The sequence below is a fragment of the Macaca fascicularis genome, chromosome 18 (assembly GCF_037993035.2).
Source record: "Macaca fascicularis isolate 582-1 chromosome 18, T2T-MFA8v1.1".
NCBI lineage: Eukaryota > Metazoa > Chordata > Mammalia > Primates > Cercopithecidae > Macaca > Macaca fascicularis.
The window spans coordinates 21,457,275-21,473,768 of NC_088392.1; the positions used below are offsets into that span (position 1 = coordinate 21,457,275).

At 41.6% G+C, this 16,494-nt stretch overlaps 1 protein-coding gene across 5 annotated transcripts in view; it reads left to right on the top strand.

Annotated features, from left to right (window-relative positions):
• CCBE1 (collagen and calcium binding EGF domains 1) overlaps positions 1-16,494 on the top strand; it is a 287,475-nt gene that overhangs the window by 172,146 nt on the left and 98,835 nt on the right. The window lies entirely within an intron of this gene.

Here is a 16,494-nt window from a genome sequence, read left to right on the forward strand (position 1 = left end):
ATTAGGGGCTAGTATTCAACATTCTTAAAAGAATTTCCAACCCAGATTTTCATATCCAGCCAAAGTAAGTTTCATACTTGAAGGAGAAATAAAATTGTTTTTAGATAAGCAAATCCTGAGAGAATTTGTCACCACCGGACCCACCTTGCAAGAGTTCCTGAAGGATGCACTAAATATGGAAAGGAAAAACATTACTACAAAAACACACTGGAGTACAAAGACCAATGACACTATGAGGCACCTACATCAACAAGTCTGCAAAATAACCAGCTGGCATCATGATGGCAGGATGAAATTCACACATAATATTAACCCTAAATGTAAATGAACTAAATGCCCCAATAAAAAGACACAGAATGGCAAGCTGGATAGAGTCAAGACCCATTAATGTGCTGTATTCAAGAGATCCATCTCATGTGCAAAGACACATGTAGGCTCAAAATAAAAGAATGGAGAAAAATTTACCAAGCAAATGGAAAGCAGAAAAGAGCAAGGGTTGCAATCCTGGTTTCTGATAAAACAGACTTCAAACCAACAAAGATAAAAAAAGAAAAAAGACAAAGGGCATTACATAATGCTAAAGGGTTCAATTCAACAAAAAATGCTATCCTAAATATACGTGCATCCAATACAGGAACACTCAGATTCATAAAACAAGTTCTTAGAGAATTACAAAGAGACGTATACTTCCACACAATAATTGTGGGAGACTTTAACACCCCACTGTCAATATTAGATCATTGAGAGAAAATTAACAAAGATATTCTGGACTTGAACTCAGCTCTGGATCAAGTGAGCCTATTAGATACCTACAGAACTCTCCACCCCATAACAACAGAATATGCATTATTCTTAGCACCACCTGGTCCTTATTCTAAAATTGATCACATAATCAGAAATAAAACACTCCTTAGCAAATGCAAAAGAACTGAAATCATAACGAACATTCTCTCAGATCATAGGGCAATCAAATTAGAACTCAAGAGTAAGAAACTCACTGAAAATCACAAAACTACATGGAAACTGAAAAACCTGCTCCTGAATGACCCCTGGGTAAATAATGAAATTAAAGCAGAAATCAAGAAGTTCTTTGAAACCAATGAGAACAAACAGACAACGTACCAGAATCTCTGGAACACAGCTAATGCAATGTTAAGAGGAAATTTTATAGCACTAAATGCCCACATCAAAAGACTAAAAAGATCTCAAATTGGCTGGGCACGGTGGCTCACACCTGTAATCCCAGCACTTTGGGAGGCTGAGGTGGGCGAGTGACGAGGTCAGGAGTTCGAGACCAGCCTGGCCAACATGGTGAAACCCCATCTCTACTAAAAATAAAAGTAGTTGGGCATAGTGGTGGGTGCCTGTAATCCCAGCTACTTGGGAGGCTGAGGCAGAAGAATTGCTTTAATCCAGGAGGCGGAGGTTGCAGTGAGCCAAGATTGTGCCAATGTACTCCAGCCCTGCTGCCAAAGTGAGACTCCATTTCCCCCAAAAAAAAAAAATCTCAAATCAACACCCTAACATCACAACTAAAAGAACTAGGAAACCAAGAGCAAACAAACCCCAAAGCTATCAGAAGACAAAAAATAAACAAGATCAGAGTGGAACTGAAGGAGATAGATACATGAAAAACCCTTCAAAAAATCAGTTTATAAATTCAATGCTATTCCCATCAAGCTACCATTGACATTCTTCACAGAATCAGAAAATTCTGATTCTACTTTAACATTCATATAGAACCAAAAAACCCATATAGCCATGACAATCCTAAACAAAAAGAACAAAGCTTGGAGGCATCACACTACCCAACTTCAAACTATACTAGAAGGCTACAATAACCAAAACAGCATGGTACTGGTACAAAAACAGGCACATAGACCAATGGAACAGAATAGAAAACTTGGAAATAAGACCACACATCTACAACCATCTGCTCCTGGACAAACCTGGCAAAAGCAATGGAGAAAAGATTCCCTATTTAATTAATGGTGCTCAGAACACTGGCTAGTCATAAGCAGAAAATTGAAACTGGAACCCTTCATTACACCTTAAACAAAAATTAACTCAAGATGGATTAAAGACGTAAATGTAAAACCCAAAACTATAAAAACCCTAGAAGAAAATCAAAGCAATACCATTCAAGACATAGGCACAGGAAAATATTTCATGACAAAAATGTCAAAAGCATCTGCAACAGAAGCAAAAACTGACACATGGAATCTAATTAAACTAAGGAGTTTCTGCACAGCAAAAGAAACTATGAGTGAATAAACAACCTACAGAATAGGAGAAAATTTTTACAATCTGTCCATCTAATGAAGGTCTAATATTCAGAATCTATAAGGAACTTTTGCAACCTATCCATCTGACGAAGGTCTAATATCCAGAATCCACAGGAAAAAAAAACAATCTAATTAAAAAGTGGGCAAAGACATGAAACAGACACTTCTCAAAAGACATTTATGTGGCCAACAAGCATATGAGAAAAAGCTCAACATCACTGATCATTAGAGAAATGCAAATCAAAACCACAATGAGATACCATGTCATGCCAGTCAGAATGGCAATTATTAAAAAGTCAAGAAATAACAGATGCTGGCAAGGATATGGAAAGAGAAGAATGCTTTTACACTGTTGGTGGGAATGTAAATTAGGTCAACCATTGTGGAAGACAGTGAAATGATTCCTCAAAGACCTAGAAGCAGAAATACCATTTGACCTAGCAATCCCATTATGGTGTATATACGCAAAGGAATATAAATCATTTTCTTGTAAGGATACATGCACATGTATGTTCATTACAGCACCATTGACAATAGCAAAGACATGGAATCAACCCTGGATAAAGAAAATGTGGTACATATACCACCGTGAAACACTATACAGCCATTAAAAGGAATGAGATCATGTAGTTTGCAGGGACATGGTTGGAGCTGGAAGCCATTATCCTCAGCAGACTAACACAGGAACAGAAAACCAAACACCACATGTTCTCACTTATAAGTAGGAGCTGAACAGTGAGAACACATGGACACAGGGAGGGGAACAACACACACTGGGGCCTGTCGGGAGGTGTGGGAGAGCATCAGGATAAATAGCTAATGCATGCAAGTCTTAATACCTAGGTGATGGGTTAATAGGTGCAGCAAACCACCATGGCACACATTTACCTATGTAACAAACCTGCACATCTTGTACATGTATCTTGGAACTTAAAAAAAGGTAATTAACAAAAATAAGTAAATGTAAATTTCAAGGTTACCATAATTCTAAGGTTACTTATCTATAATTTCTTTTACACTTAACCTTGCAAGTTTTGAAAAATTCTTGTTTCTATCCTTCTTGTTGAAGGATAGAATGCAAAGGTTTATTACAAGAAACATCTTGCAAATGTTTATTACAATAAATTAAAATTTTACTTTCCAAATTTCAGAAAACAAAGTGCAAAATAAATATAAATAGTCTTTTGAATAATAGGGTTTTTTGTTTTGTTTTGTTTTTGAGACAGGGTCTTGCTCTGTCATCCAGGCTGTAGTACAGCGGCACAATCTTGGCTCACTGCAACCTTCGCCTCCTAGGTTCAAGCGATTCTCGTGCTTCAGCCTCCCTAGTAGCTGGGATTATGGGCGTGTACCACCATGTCTGGCAATTTTTGTATTTTTAGTAGAAACCCAGTTTCATAATGTTGGCTAGGCTGGTCTTGAACTCCTGACCTCAAGCAATCTGCCTGCCTCAGCCTCCCAAAGTGCTGGGATTACAGGCGTGAGACAATGAGCCCAGCCTGAATAATGCTTTAAAAGTTTGTAGCCAAAAAGCTTGTTTCGGTAAAGGAGTTGGACTATTGTTACCTTACTCCTGGGTAGAGAACTTCAGATAGTCACAGAAAGATTTCTTTAAATCAAATACATCTAGAAGTACAAATATCTTAGGGCTTATCATGGTATCACATCATCAATGCAGAAGGCTGTCCTGCAGAAACATGTGACATTGTGCAGTGCAGAGGGCCCAGGGGGACGAGACGCAGGATCTGAAACTTTATCCTGGCTCACCCTTTGTGAACCATAGGTGCTTCCCTTCTTTTAGCTTCAGTTTCTCAATCTCCAAGCATTTAACATATCCAACGCTGACCTATTTATGATAGTCTTCAAAATAAAGTGAAATAAATTTGCATGAAATAACCTTGACAATCAACTGCTGATTCGTTATAAGGTTATTACAATTTATATTTTGTAACAACCATAATACAATGATAGCTGCTATTTAATGAACATATGCTGTGAGCCAGACACTGTTAAGCATCTTACATGCATTATCTAATTTAACTTCACATCTTGAGATATAAGTACTGTTATATAGTTGAAGAAATTGAGATACAGAAAGATTAAACGTCTTGGCTAATACTACCTAGCCAGTAAGAAACAGACCCAGGTTTTGAATCTAGAATGCCTGACTTCAAAGGCTGTGTCCCTATCAACCCACACACTGTCTCTCTGCCACAGTAGCTTGCCCACCACTGGGCTCTGCCCAACCATTGTCTCTAAGCTGGGAATGTAGCTCACCCCCACCTCTGTACCTGCACCAAGTCTCAATACACCCCTCTTCAACTGTCCATTTTTAAGTCAGCACTCAATGCTGATGAGGATGGACACGCTTACATCATGCTGATAGGAGCAGTCATTGGTAGAAATTTCTGGAGAGTGGTTTGGCAATCAAAAGCCTCTAAGTCCTGTTCAGGAGTACAGCAGGTGCTTGAAAATCATTTTGTTCAATGCCATTTCATTATAACGTTGTGAAAATATTCCCAGGTGGGGCTACTGTGAGAATGTGTACATTCTCTCCATGTCTTCATGGGGTTTATTTGGGTATTCCAGTATTTGTTACTGTTTTTGAACTGTACTGTGGTAGGAGGCACTCCTTAAATTTTACTTTGCAAACATTTATTCCTTGATTTAACCCACCACCACTACGACCCCAGGCACACACTAATTCTCCAAAAATTGTGTACATGATTATTTTACTTGTTTTTATTAACTTTTCTTAAATGTGTATATAGCTGACATTTATTTCAATGTTTAATGTTAGAAGTATTTTGGGTCTTTATTTAAAAGTTTGATGTTTTTGTCACCAGAAACATGTCATAGAAACCTAACTCTTGTTTATGTCAATTAGCCTATGGTAAAATTGGTTTCATTTTACATTGTTTCACTTAATGTTGTCATTTCTAAGAACTTATCAATGATATGAAGTGAGGACTTATGATATATACTAAAGAAATTACTAAGATTCATGTAAACAATGTCCATTAAAGGATTATATGTATTAGCATAGAACTTTAGATTATACAAATGTACAATAAAATAAGAAAGTTACGCCATGGTTTGTCCCTCTGATAGAATATAATGTAGCCAATGAATATCATGTGTTCACAAAATATTTAATAGAAAAGATTTATAATTCAAATTAAAGCCAGGAATAAAATAGTATAAAGAATACAGCCTGGATTTTGTTTATTGTGTATAGGCATTATACAATAAAATGTAAACAGTATATATGAGAAGTGGGATTAAGGAATGTGTGTCATTTATTCATGCTTTACATTTTCCAAACTTACCCAACCAAAGTGTAGTTTATTATTTAGAAAATAAGTATGACTAAACTTTTTTTTGTCGATGTCCACCAAGTTCAATGAATTTCTCTTTCAAGTAGAATTTCTCACAAATTTTGCATTCTACACAGCCTGCAGGTCCCCTGTAACATTTTCTCCATGTTAAAAAACAAACAAAAACAGATCAAGTGTCATGATGTTTTGGCTTGTGAGAAAAGGCCAATGGCGATATCTGATTCCTTTGTAAGTCATCTGGTTTTTCATCTGAGCCTCGAACGAGGTAAACACAGAAGGAAAATCCATGACTGGCAGAAGTATCCAGAGATGTGTGGGTGGGAAGTGGGAACAGACTCCACAGAAGAGGCCTTGGATCTGCTGCTGACTGCAGAGGCCATGTGTTTTCTCAGAGTCCTTCTGGAATTCTCTGCTGACCCCTCAGTGTTTTGGGAAATGCTTCCTGAAGAAAGAAAAAAAAAAAAAAAAAAAAAAAAAAAAAGAATGTGTTCAATCCAGACTCATCTGCAATCCATGTAACTCGTGGATACATTTCTTCATTGTCACCACAACCAAGAACCAGGGAAGTCTGTACTGAAAACACAGTTGTGTTGAAATCATGAAATAAATCCAAAATCTGTTGTGATATATCTCCGTGTCAGAGTTGGGGGATTTTTATGGGTGTAATGCTTTTTAGAATTTGGCTCTTAATTTTCAACTTTGTAAAAATTCTTGTTTGCTTAAAATAGCTATCTCGACTGTTAAAGCAATATTTGAATGCAAACATAATACAGGAGATTATTGGCAGTGAGGATTAATGATTCCAGTTAGGACTGTAAAATCTGCACTTCTGGCTGAGGGATGAGGACAGATGGATTAAGTAACTGGAGAAGTTAAGCATTCAGAGAATATCATTCCAATAAATAGCTTTATAGTCATTTTGTGACTGATGAAAACCAACAAAAATGTATTAACTTTTTTAAAGTCACTATATCAACACAACACCCAATTACATCCACTGCTGCAGGTAGGAGGCATTGTGCCAAACTGGTTAATTTGTGTCTGTGTTTAGTGTGTTTGGATCTTAAGATTTTGAAAAAACATATTTCAGAGAAGAAAACAATGCTCATTTTGGCAATCAGCCAAATTCAGCTCAACTAAAAATCATTATGGAAGTTGGATATATATGGTTCAGATGGATGATATACTGTCAGGAAACAGGACTTCAGATATTCTGAATCTTAGAGTCAACTTTTTTGCCTTCTGTAGGTTTTGTCAGCTAATTGGCATGTGTGTTTGTGTGCGTGCATGCATGAGCATGTAAAACTGCAACATGTTTCCTTTCCCTGTATGCATACCTTGATGTTCATTTGAAAAGTTCACCATGCAAGAAGTCACTTAGCAAACATCTGAACAGATGGGGTTTTTATCTTAAAAACTACCATTACTTCATTGTCAAATCAAGGAGGTAAACATAACCTGTGCTGAATTCAACTTAACCCAAAAACTCATCTCTGTTGATGGACCAAGGGATATAAAGGAACCTCTTCAAGAAGAACTACAAACCAATGCTTAAGGAAATAAGAGAGAACACAAACAAATGGAAAAACATTCCATCCTCATGGATAGGAAGAATCAGTATCATGAAAATGGCCATATTGCCCAAAGTAATTTATGCATTCAGTGCTATCCCTACCAAGCTACCATTGACTTTCTTCATAGAATTAGAAAAAACTACTTTAAATTTCCTGTGGAACCAAGAAAGACCCTGTATAGCCAAGACAATCCTAAGCAAAAAGAACAAAGCTGGAGGCATCACGCTGCCTGACTTCAAACTATACTACAAGGCTACAATAACCAAAACAGCATGGTACTGGTTCCAAAACAGATATATAGACCAGTGGAACAGAGCAGAGGCCTCAGAAATAACACCACACATCCACAAACATCTTATCTTTGACAAGCCTGACAAAAACAAGCAATAGGGAAAGGATTCCCTATTTAATAAATGGTGTTGGAAAAACTGGCTACCCATATGCAGAAAACTGAAACTGAACCCCTTCCTTATACCTTATACAAAAATTAATTCAAGATGGACTACAGACTTAAATGTAAGACCTAAAACCATAAAAATCCTAGAAGAAAACCTAGGCAATACCATTCAGGACATAGGCATGGGCAAATACTTCATAACTAAAACACCAAAAGCAATGGCAACAAAAGCCAAAATTGACAAATGGGGTCTAATTAAACTAAAGAGTTTCTGCACAGCAAAAGAAACTATCATCAGAGTTAACAGGCAACCTACAGAATGAGAGAAAAATTTTGCAATCTCTTCATCTGACAAAGGATAGAGGTCCTTTCACACCGTTCTAACAATTTAACAAGCAAATGAGTGCTATTTTTTTTTAAGTTTTAAAACAAAGACTCTGTAAAGCCCTATGTTTGTGGCAGGATACAATTTTCTAGCTCATTCAGAATTTCCGTTAGTTGTAACTTGGCATCCAGAGGGCTCAATCATTCTCATGTTTAGTGTGATATTAGTGTGCAACCTCATAGGACCTAAAGATTTTCTCCCCCCTCTTTTATTTTATTCTTCTCAGCACTGCTCTTTTCTAAGTCCAGGTACCTCTGAGCTGGTTTTGATCTATGGTGAAACTCCTGGTTTCACCAGGGGTGGGCTAAAAAGGTGGAGGGGCTAAAAAGCTGGACCACAGTTGAGACCCAGGAAGCAGCCTACCTGGTCCCATTTTCTCTGCCACTGGCCTGCTCTGAGAGCTGACTTATAATACGGGTGTACTCAGTAGTGGGTTTTAGTTTGGGTTTCCCTGGAAGCCACCCTGAGACAAGGACTTCAGTTCATGATGTTTATTTGGGAGGTTATCCCAAGGAGCACTTGAGGGAAAGTGAGACAAGGCAGGGAAGTCAGTAGAGTGGTTAGAAGCAAGTTACTTCTGTGGGTTACTGGAGCTTAATCCGGCTGGGAACTCTGGGAATCATATAAAGGTAGAGCCTGGGACAGTGAACTGTCAGTCATTGGTTCAGGGCTGCTCCCAGGGAGGTGTTAGTTCCCAGGCACTTTCCTCTTTCTCACTTTAGGCTGCCAGCGGGTGTGCAGACTCTGGTAGCCAGAGAAAGCCCTCAGGCGAAATGATGCAGAGGCCAGCTGTGGGCAGTTGGCCCCACAAACATGGAAAGTTTGAGGACAGAGGGGATATGGGTGGGTCCCCAATAGTGTCTGCTGCAAGCATCTCCCTGTAACTTAATGTCCACTTCATCCACGTGTTGCATGTACTGTTCTGTGCCATTTTAAGGGGAGCTACCTTTTCATGATCTGCCCACTGATTAGAAAATAGCCAAGTTTAACATTCAGCCAACATGAATTATAGGTGAAGACGGCAATGAATATAGTGGCAAGAGAAGACCCATTAACAAACGAGTGTTTTAGAATTCTGTTTATAGTTATTTTAGGAATGGCTTGTTCTTGGCTCACTGCAACCTCTGCCTCCCAAGTTCAAGTGATCCTTCGGCCACAGCCTCCCGAGTAGCTGTAATTACAGGCGCGCACGTCACCACACCCGGCTAATTTTTGTATTTTTAGTAGAGACAGGATTTCACCACGTTGGCCAGGCCGGTCTCGAACTCCTAACTTCAAGTGATCTGCCAGCCTTGGCCTCCCAAAGTGCTGGAATTACAGGAGTGAGTCACTGTGCCCAGCCAGGTTTGTTCTCTTAATCATTACTTTAACATCAAAATGTGTGTAAAAACTGACAGAATACTGTGCCTGCTATGGGGGTGGAAGCAAAGTGTTGATCAACACTGTTTTATGCCCCAATCCACAATGTATCATCTCCTCCTTTCTCAGAACACTCACCAAGGGCCTCGAAGTGGTTGCAGGTTTCCTCCGCCTCCAACTTCCCAGAGAATTACCCAGCTGGGTTCAGAACCACGGACAGTGGCATAGGAGGCCGCTCACCCCTGTGCCCAACAATTCTGGACATGCTGATCTTGCGACAGATCCCTCTTTTGGTCTTGGGAATCCCCAGTCCCCTTGACTGTGTTTGTTGAATGTTCAGGAAAATGTTCATTATCTTTCCCAAGCTCAAGGAGTGTGACTTTCAGTGGTTGTGGCTCTGAACCCCCTTCCAGCCTAACTGCTGATGGCCAGTGGAGAAACTTGGTACTCTGAAAACCTGCTGCTTTGTATCCTCACTGCTAGTGGCATCTGGTTTTAAGTGGTGCTTGTACATAAGTCTAGGAAGAAAGGGAGAGAACTGACTGATGGCTTTGCCAAATCAATTCAGACACTCTTAAGCTTAAAATGTGGCTTCCATATGACCAGAGGACTTGGGGTCGTGAAGATGGCAGATGAAAACGAGATGAAGAGTCAGTGAGCTCTGGCTTAGGCTGTAAGTACATTATATGTAGTGCCTTCATGACATGATATTCTTTATATGTTAATAAATTAATTTTTATCTGAAACAGAGCTAAAATTGCCATCATGGAGGCTTATCCTTGTGAGCACACATAGAAACAGGTGAAAAGTTCTTCTCCCCCAGTTAAAGGGAACTTCAAGGTAGCTAAATAGAATATTCCGGGAATGCCAAGTGCCCAGGATTCCTTACAAATAACACCCATGTAAAGGCACAACTTGTTCATGGGTGAATCAATAAAAGCCAGTTTGACACCCTGTTCTTAGCTTCTTTTTCTCCAAAGGGCTTTAGCAATCTTGTCTACCCCCATTTTCAAAAATGAGCAAACAGAAGCAGAGAAGTCAAAAATAACTTGCGTAGCACCAGAATTCCACCTCCAATGACCTGTCCCACCTGCTGTGCCACACTCAGAAGTGTGCACTCTTAGCTTCCATGCATCTGTCTTGTGTGGTTTCAGGGAAAGTGCAAGGAAGAAGAAGTGGTAGACAAGTGATCTGGCTGGCCCTGGGAAGCCTAATCAGTATTTGGTTTATTTCAAGATAACCCGAACTTGAGATAGTGATAAGAAAGAAGGTTACATGGTGTTTTCCAAGGAAGACCTGAGTGGAAAATTGAGTTTGGACAAAGGCTCTATCCTAGCATAGAGTGGTGTGGACAGCTTGCAGACACTCAGCAGTGTGTGCTCAGTGTTTGCTGTGATGTTCTGGCCGCTGTGAAGGTGATCTTACACTCCTGCCACATTCTGTCTTCCAAGAGTCTGGAATCTCAGGAACTAGGTCATGTTGTAAAAACCAATTCAATAGAAACTTGGTTAGCAAGCCAGGAAGGTCCGTGGTAATGAGCCAAATCATCTCCTAAGAAGAGAAACAGACCCTGAAGATGAGTCATAACGGGAGGTAAACAAAGATAAACTGCAGTGACCCCCTGGACTCTCCTTTTCAGCACAGATTGTTTTGCCCCTATCAGTGGAATGTTAATGATTCACGTCCATCCACGAGGTACTGTTGCAACAACAAACACTGGCAGCTACTATCGGCCACTTGACATACTTGCTGGCCCTTCTCATTTTCACTGGCTCTTTCTTATCCCCCAGCCTTAATGAAGAGTTGCAGATACTTGCATTCCTAGCAAGGAAGAAAAAGTAGAGGTCTTTTTGAAGAGGAAAATCTGTGTCCTTGTCCCCTTTCCTTGGCATCATGGTATCTATGTATAAGGAGAGTTGTGCTCTCCAGAGTTGATAAGGAAAAAAAAAAAAAAAAACTGTAATCTCAGCATTTTGGGAGGCTGAGGCGGGTAGATCACTTGAGGTCAGGAGTTTGAGACCAGACTGGCCAACATGGCAAGACCCCATCTCTACTAAAAATACAAAAATTAGCTGGGTGTGGTGGCACATCCATGTAATCCCAGCTACTCGGGAGGCTGAAGTACAAGAATCGCTTAAACCCAGGAGGCAGAGGTTTCAGCGAGCAGAGATTGCACCACTGCACTCCAGCCTGGATAACAGAGTGAGACTCCATCTCAAAAAATTAAAAGTAAAAGCACAAATGTTGCTTGAGCATTAAAATGGGGCAAGCACCAGTCTTCAGCTTTTCTTGGATTACCCCTTTTGTCCTCTCCTCAAACCTGTAAAGTAGATCCTCTTACTATGCCCATTTTGCAGATAAGAAAACTGAGGTTTGGGGGGATTCTCGAAGTCATAGCTGGAAAGTGACAGAGGCAGGATATGAACCAAGGTAGCTGATGCCTCAGCCTGTCTCCTCTCTTGCCTCCTATCCTCCCTCCCTCTAAAGATGAGTTTGTGAGAGTTAGAGGGGAGCAACATAGAGCCAGCAGAGCTTTTAAGGTAGTGTTTATTGCCCCAAAATAATTTTTCTTACTATTAATTTTCATCAAACTTAAGGATTACTTTGGACTTGTGACAATCCAGGGGCACTGCTGCTCAAAGATAGACTCAAAATATGAGTTTCGGGTCTGAGAAACTTGGAACGTGGTAACTCTGAGAAGACATGAGCAGAGGAGAATCTCAGCCCAGATTTGGAAATGATACCACTTATGGACACATTGCAGCTCAAGGCCATGCTTAGGAGAAATAGCCATCCTCCTGGGTGTAGATTAGTACATGCTTAGTACATGCCTGGCACATAGTAGGCATTTAATAAATAGTTGCTATTTTTAAGACTCATTGTGTTTATGCCTGAACAATTGCTCTTCAAATAAAACATGGCGTTTATTTGCGGAGCTACAATGCCAGCTAGAAAACTTCAGAGGCAGATGTGTGGCTCAGCGCAAAGAATGTGTCAGTTGCGACCGTGTACATTTTCTACTCTGGGCCTCATTCTAGTTCTCCTCCTTCTTCCTACCCTTCCTTTTGTTGCACCTCTGCACTTCTTACTTCTGTTTCCTTGTGTTTTATGTATTACTTTACATAGCCTTATATCATCTTTGGAGATAGCTAAACATGCATAAATTTTAAAAGTAAAATATCAGAGCTTCCTGCTTCTCAGCTTTGCAATCATAAAAGTAAAACCATGTGTGTCAGAACCTAGCCCCTTGGGTTACTGTAATTCCAGGCATAAATTGAGCTAGGATCAGGAAAGTCCGAGATCGGAATTATAGAGGTTTATTGATGACCACTGAAAAACCTAAGGAATTGTGGCCAAAAAAACTTAAAATGTGTCTGCTAAAACTGGTGACTTCTCCTTGATGTTTTAGTGATGAGAAAGGCATTCTGTGTCGTGGCAGAGGGTACTCTGAGGCAAGGATGAAGTGTTTGCTCTTTAAAGTCAGCAGATGCCACTTAGATTAGAATTGTAGCCTCCTTTTTTATTTTTTAAATTTTTTTTCAAGGAAAGGAAAGGAAAAAAAAAAAAGAGGAAAGCATGCCTGCATTCCCCAAAGGAAGTCTGTATTCCATAGAAAACAAACCCCCCGCCAGCAGCTACCCTCACACGCACAGGGCTCCAACCTCGGAGTCTGAGCCAGCCGAAAATGTCAGGGTGGCTTTCCAAGTCTGACTAGCTTGTGAGGTTGCTGGTGTTGGCTGCATCGAAGGCTGAACTGCAGGAAAACAAAGTGCCAGATTAAAGCAGAGTGACAGCCGCTCTCAAAATGACTCACTGGGAGGGCCACATGTCGATGGAGGAGCCATGTCAGGGGCGCTCCCAAGAGTCCAGGCATGGCAGGCAGCACTTATTAAATGCCACTGTGAGTTATGTTATTTAGCATCAGTGTACTGGATACTTTAAAAAATTCAGGTCCAGCGTCTTTGAGCCTCAATTTTCGTATCAGTAATATGGGATCCGTAACTGTTTGGGATAAGGCTTTGTAATCTAAATGTTGCTATGTAAAAGATGCAGAATTGGTCCCTCCCTTGAAGGGCTTATGAACTAATTTTACAAATGTGCGATAGGCAAATGGTGTGGTGTATATGAGGGTTCATTGGAAAGGATAATGAAGCCATGGCCCCATGTGAGATGGTGGTGATACTGCTATTATCCGTGGCCACTGGGGTCCCTGCAGGCTGAGCTGTGTATCAGCAGAGCTGTGCAAGTCCCCCATTTCCCGGTAGCTAGCCCATGATGGCCCAAGTGTGGCATGGGGGTCTTCCCTCCCCTGCTTCCTGGGAGACAGCCTGGCGTAACAGAAGGAGCACAGGCTTGGAGCCAGTCACACATGAGTCTGAACTCCAGCACTGAGCCCCCATTTCCATATCTCTAATATGAGGCACAAAGCACTACTTAAGATAGGCCCTCTAACATTACAATTGCCAGGCCTGTCCCCATTTTCTCTAAAGTGTAGCCGTTGCTAATTTTCAGGATAGCCAGAGGCTATCTTCTCTGTCACCTCCAGATTCACAGGCTCTCTCTGCCACCAAAAGTCCCCACCCAGCAGATCACCCCCGTCTTCCTTGATGGAACTAGGAGCTGGCCACCTGTCCTGCCACCTGCCTCCAGACTTACCTGACTGTGGTGTCAGAAGTTCCGTACTGAAGTTAGGCCTGAGCAGCCTGAGAAGTTGCCACAAAGGAAGCATACAGTGGGAAAGGGTCCTTTCCTGGACAGCCAGACAGGAGACACCCCTCAGTACCTGCCGGTGTCCTTCCTTTGGGGCCTGGATTACTTTCCCACTAATTTTTCCCAACACCTGCACCTGTGCCGTCTTTGGAATTTTTTGTTTGTTTGTTTGCTTGCTTGTTTTTGAGACAGTCTCTCTCTGTCACCCAGGCTAGAGTGCAGTGGCACGATCTCCGCTCACTGCAATCTCTGCTTCCCAGGTTCAAGCGATTCTCGTGCCTCAGACTCCCGAGTAGCGGGGACTGCAGGTGCCTGCCACCACGCCCAGCTCATTTTTGTATTTTAGTGGAGATGGGGTTTTGCCATGTTGGCCGGGCTGGTCTCGAGCTCCTGACCTCAAGTGATCCACCCGCCTCGGCCTCCCAAGGTGCTGGAATTACAGGCGTGAGTAACTGCTCCTGGGCTCTTTCAGTTTTCTTAAATGGACAAACCACACCCTATGCTTTAAGAAAACTACACATCCTCCAAAGACGTCTTATTACCTTTTTTCCCTCCTGTCGCAGAGGTGCTCTGATGTCTCCTGCCCAGGTTTCTCAGGCTGTGGGTGTAGGACGGGCTCTGGGTGGGAGGTAAGAGGAAAGGGATGCTGATGTTCCCACCTCTTCACCCTCCAGTGAGAGCCATGGCCCTGCTCTTTGTCTTACCAGGGGTTTGTCCCCTAAGCACGTCTCTCAATAATACTCTTCCTCATCAACAGCCAGCCATCTCTATCTCATCTAGCAGTCAGTGTACTGTTTCTAAGAGCAGGACCCTGAGAAAGTCCCTGAGAGTGGAGACCCCCCACGATGGGATCTCTCCTGCCCTGGGCCTGCCAGCACCATAGGAAGGAGCTCAGCACTTTGTGCCCCTCTGTCTCATACAGGGAATGGCACAGGGCCAGCACATTCTTTAATTCCGTTCGTCTAATGGATGAGTTGAGGGCAGTGGGGTTTCTAACTCCTGCTGAAATGAGAAAGGTTCCCTTGTCCCCCACTTGCAGGGCATGCAGCAGGCGTTACGGCTCGCTTCTTCAGTGCCCCACTGCTCAAACCTCTAGGGGAGCATACAGATGGGCAGGTTGTGGGGCTCCAACCCCACAGCGGTGTCTAGAGGTGGATGTTTACAGCTCCTGAAGCCCCAGTGGGCATGTGCTATCCTGTGCTCTTTTAGTTTTGCTGTCTATAGATGGCTTGTGTTAACCAGCTCAATTAGACCCTGGGCAAAGGCCCAGGGGTGGAGCCCTAGCCAGGGATTACACCCTTCTCTACCCAGCACTTCCCCTCTTCGGTATCATTTAAAGGGACCACACCCTTCCCAGCACTTCCCTTCCTGCCTGCCTTCCATATCACGCGGCTACTGTAGCTCTTATGATTGCTGGAAGTAGAAACCTATGTAAACTACCTCAGGTGAAAAAGATTTACTATATGGCTGCAGAGAAACTATTAAGCCCAAAAACAAAAAATGAAGGATACATGAACCTCATGTGAACAAAACTTGGAAATCAAGGGCTAAGGTCATTTTCTCCATCTCATGAAATGCCTGTTCTGTCTCTCGATGGATTCTGAGTCTGTTCCATTTTGCCTCTTTTTGATCATGTTCCTGTGCTTTTCAACTTACATGGATTTCCCCAAATGGCTACATCAGTTGTAGAGTGGGTAGAGCTGTGCTCACAACAGCCCGCTGCTGACATCAATCTCTTATAAAGAGAGGTGGGTTAATGGTTACAAATATGCAGTTAGAAGAAATAAGACCTAATGGTTGACAGATCAGCATGGTGACTATAATTAGCAATAATCTAGTGTACATTTCAAAGCAGCTAGAACAGAATAATTTGCATGTTCCTCGCAGAAAGATAAATGTTTAAGGTGATGGATATCCCACTTACCCAGATTTAATCTTTACAGATTATATGAATATATGAAAATATGTACATCTGCTGTGTATCCATAAAGTAACTTTCAAACCTCGTAAGCAAATTTGATTGGCTCAGCCCAGCTATAAATGGGTCTCTTCAAGGCTGGTGTTCACTGATAATGGAGCAAGAGGTTCTAAAGTGTGATGTGGGCAGGGGCCTTTCAGGAGCTCTGAAAATGTCAAGTAATGTAGAACTAGAAGATAATATTTATCATTCTGATTAAATGCCATCAATTAGTGCCATCATCAGTGCTCCACTGCTCGTCTCGAACTTCTCTATCTTCTGTATCTTTGTATCTCTGAAGTTGGAATGTGTTTTTATTGACTATTAGCTAGGCATCAGTTAGGGTATAGTTGCCAGTACTTGCAAGTGCACAAACAGCAAACATAGCAGCATCAAAACAAAGTTGGGGTTTCAGCTGCTGGAAAGAGAGTCCTGAAGATGCAGGGCTCTGGTAGGGAGTGGTGGATCCCTTGTCTTCAGCAGCATTCT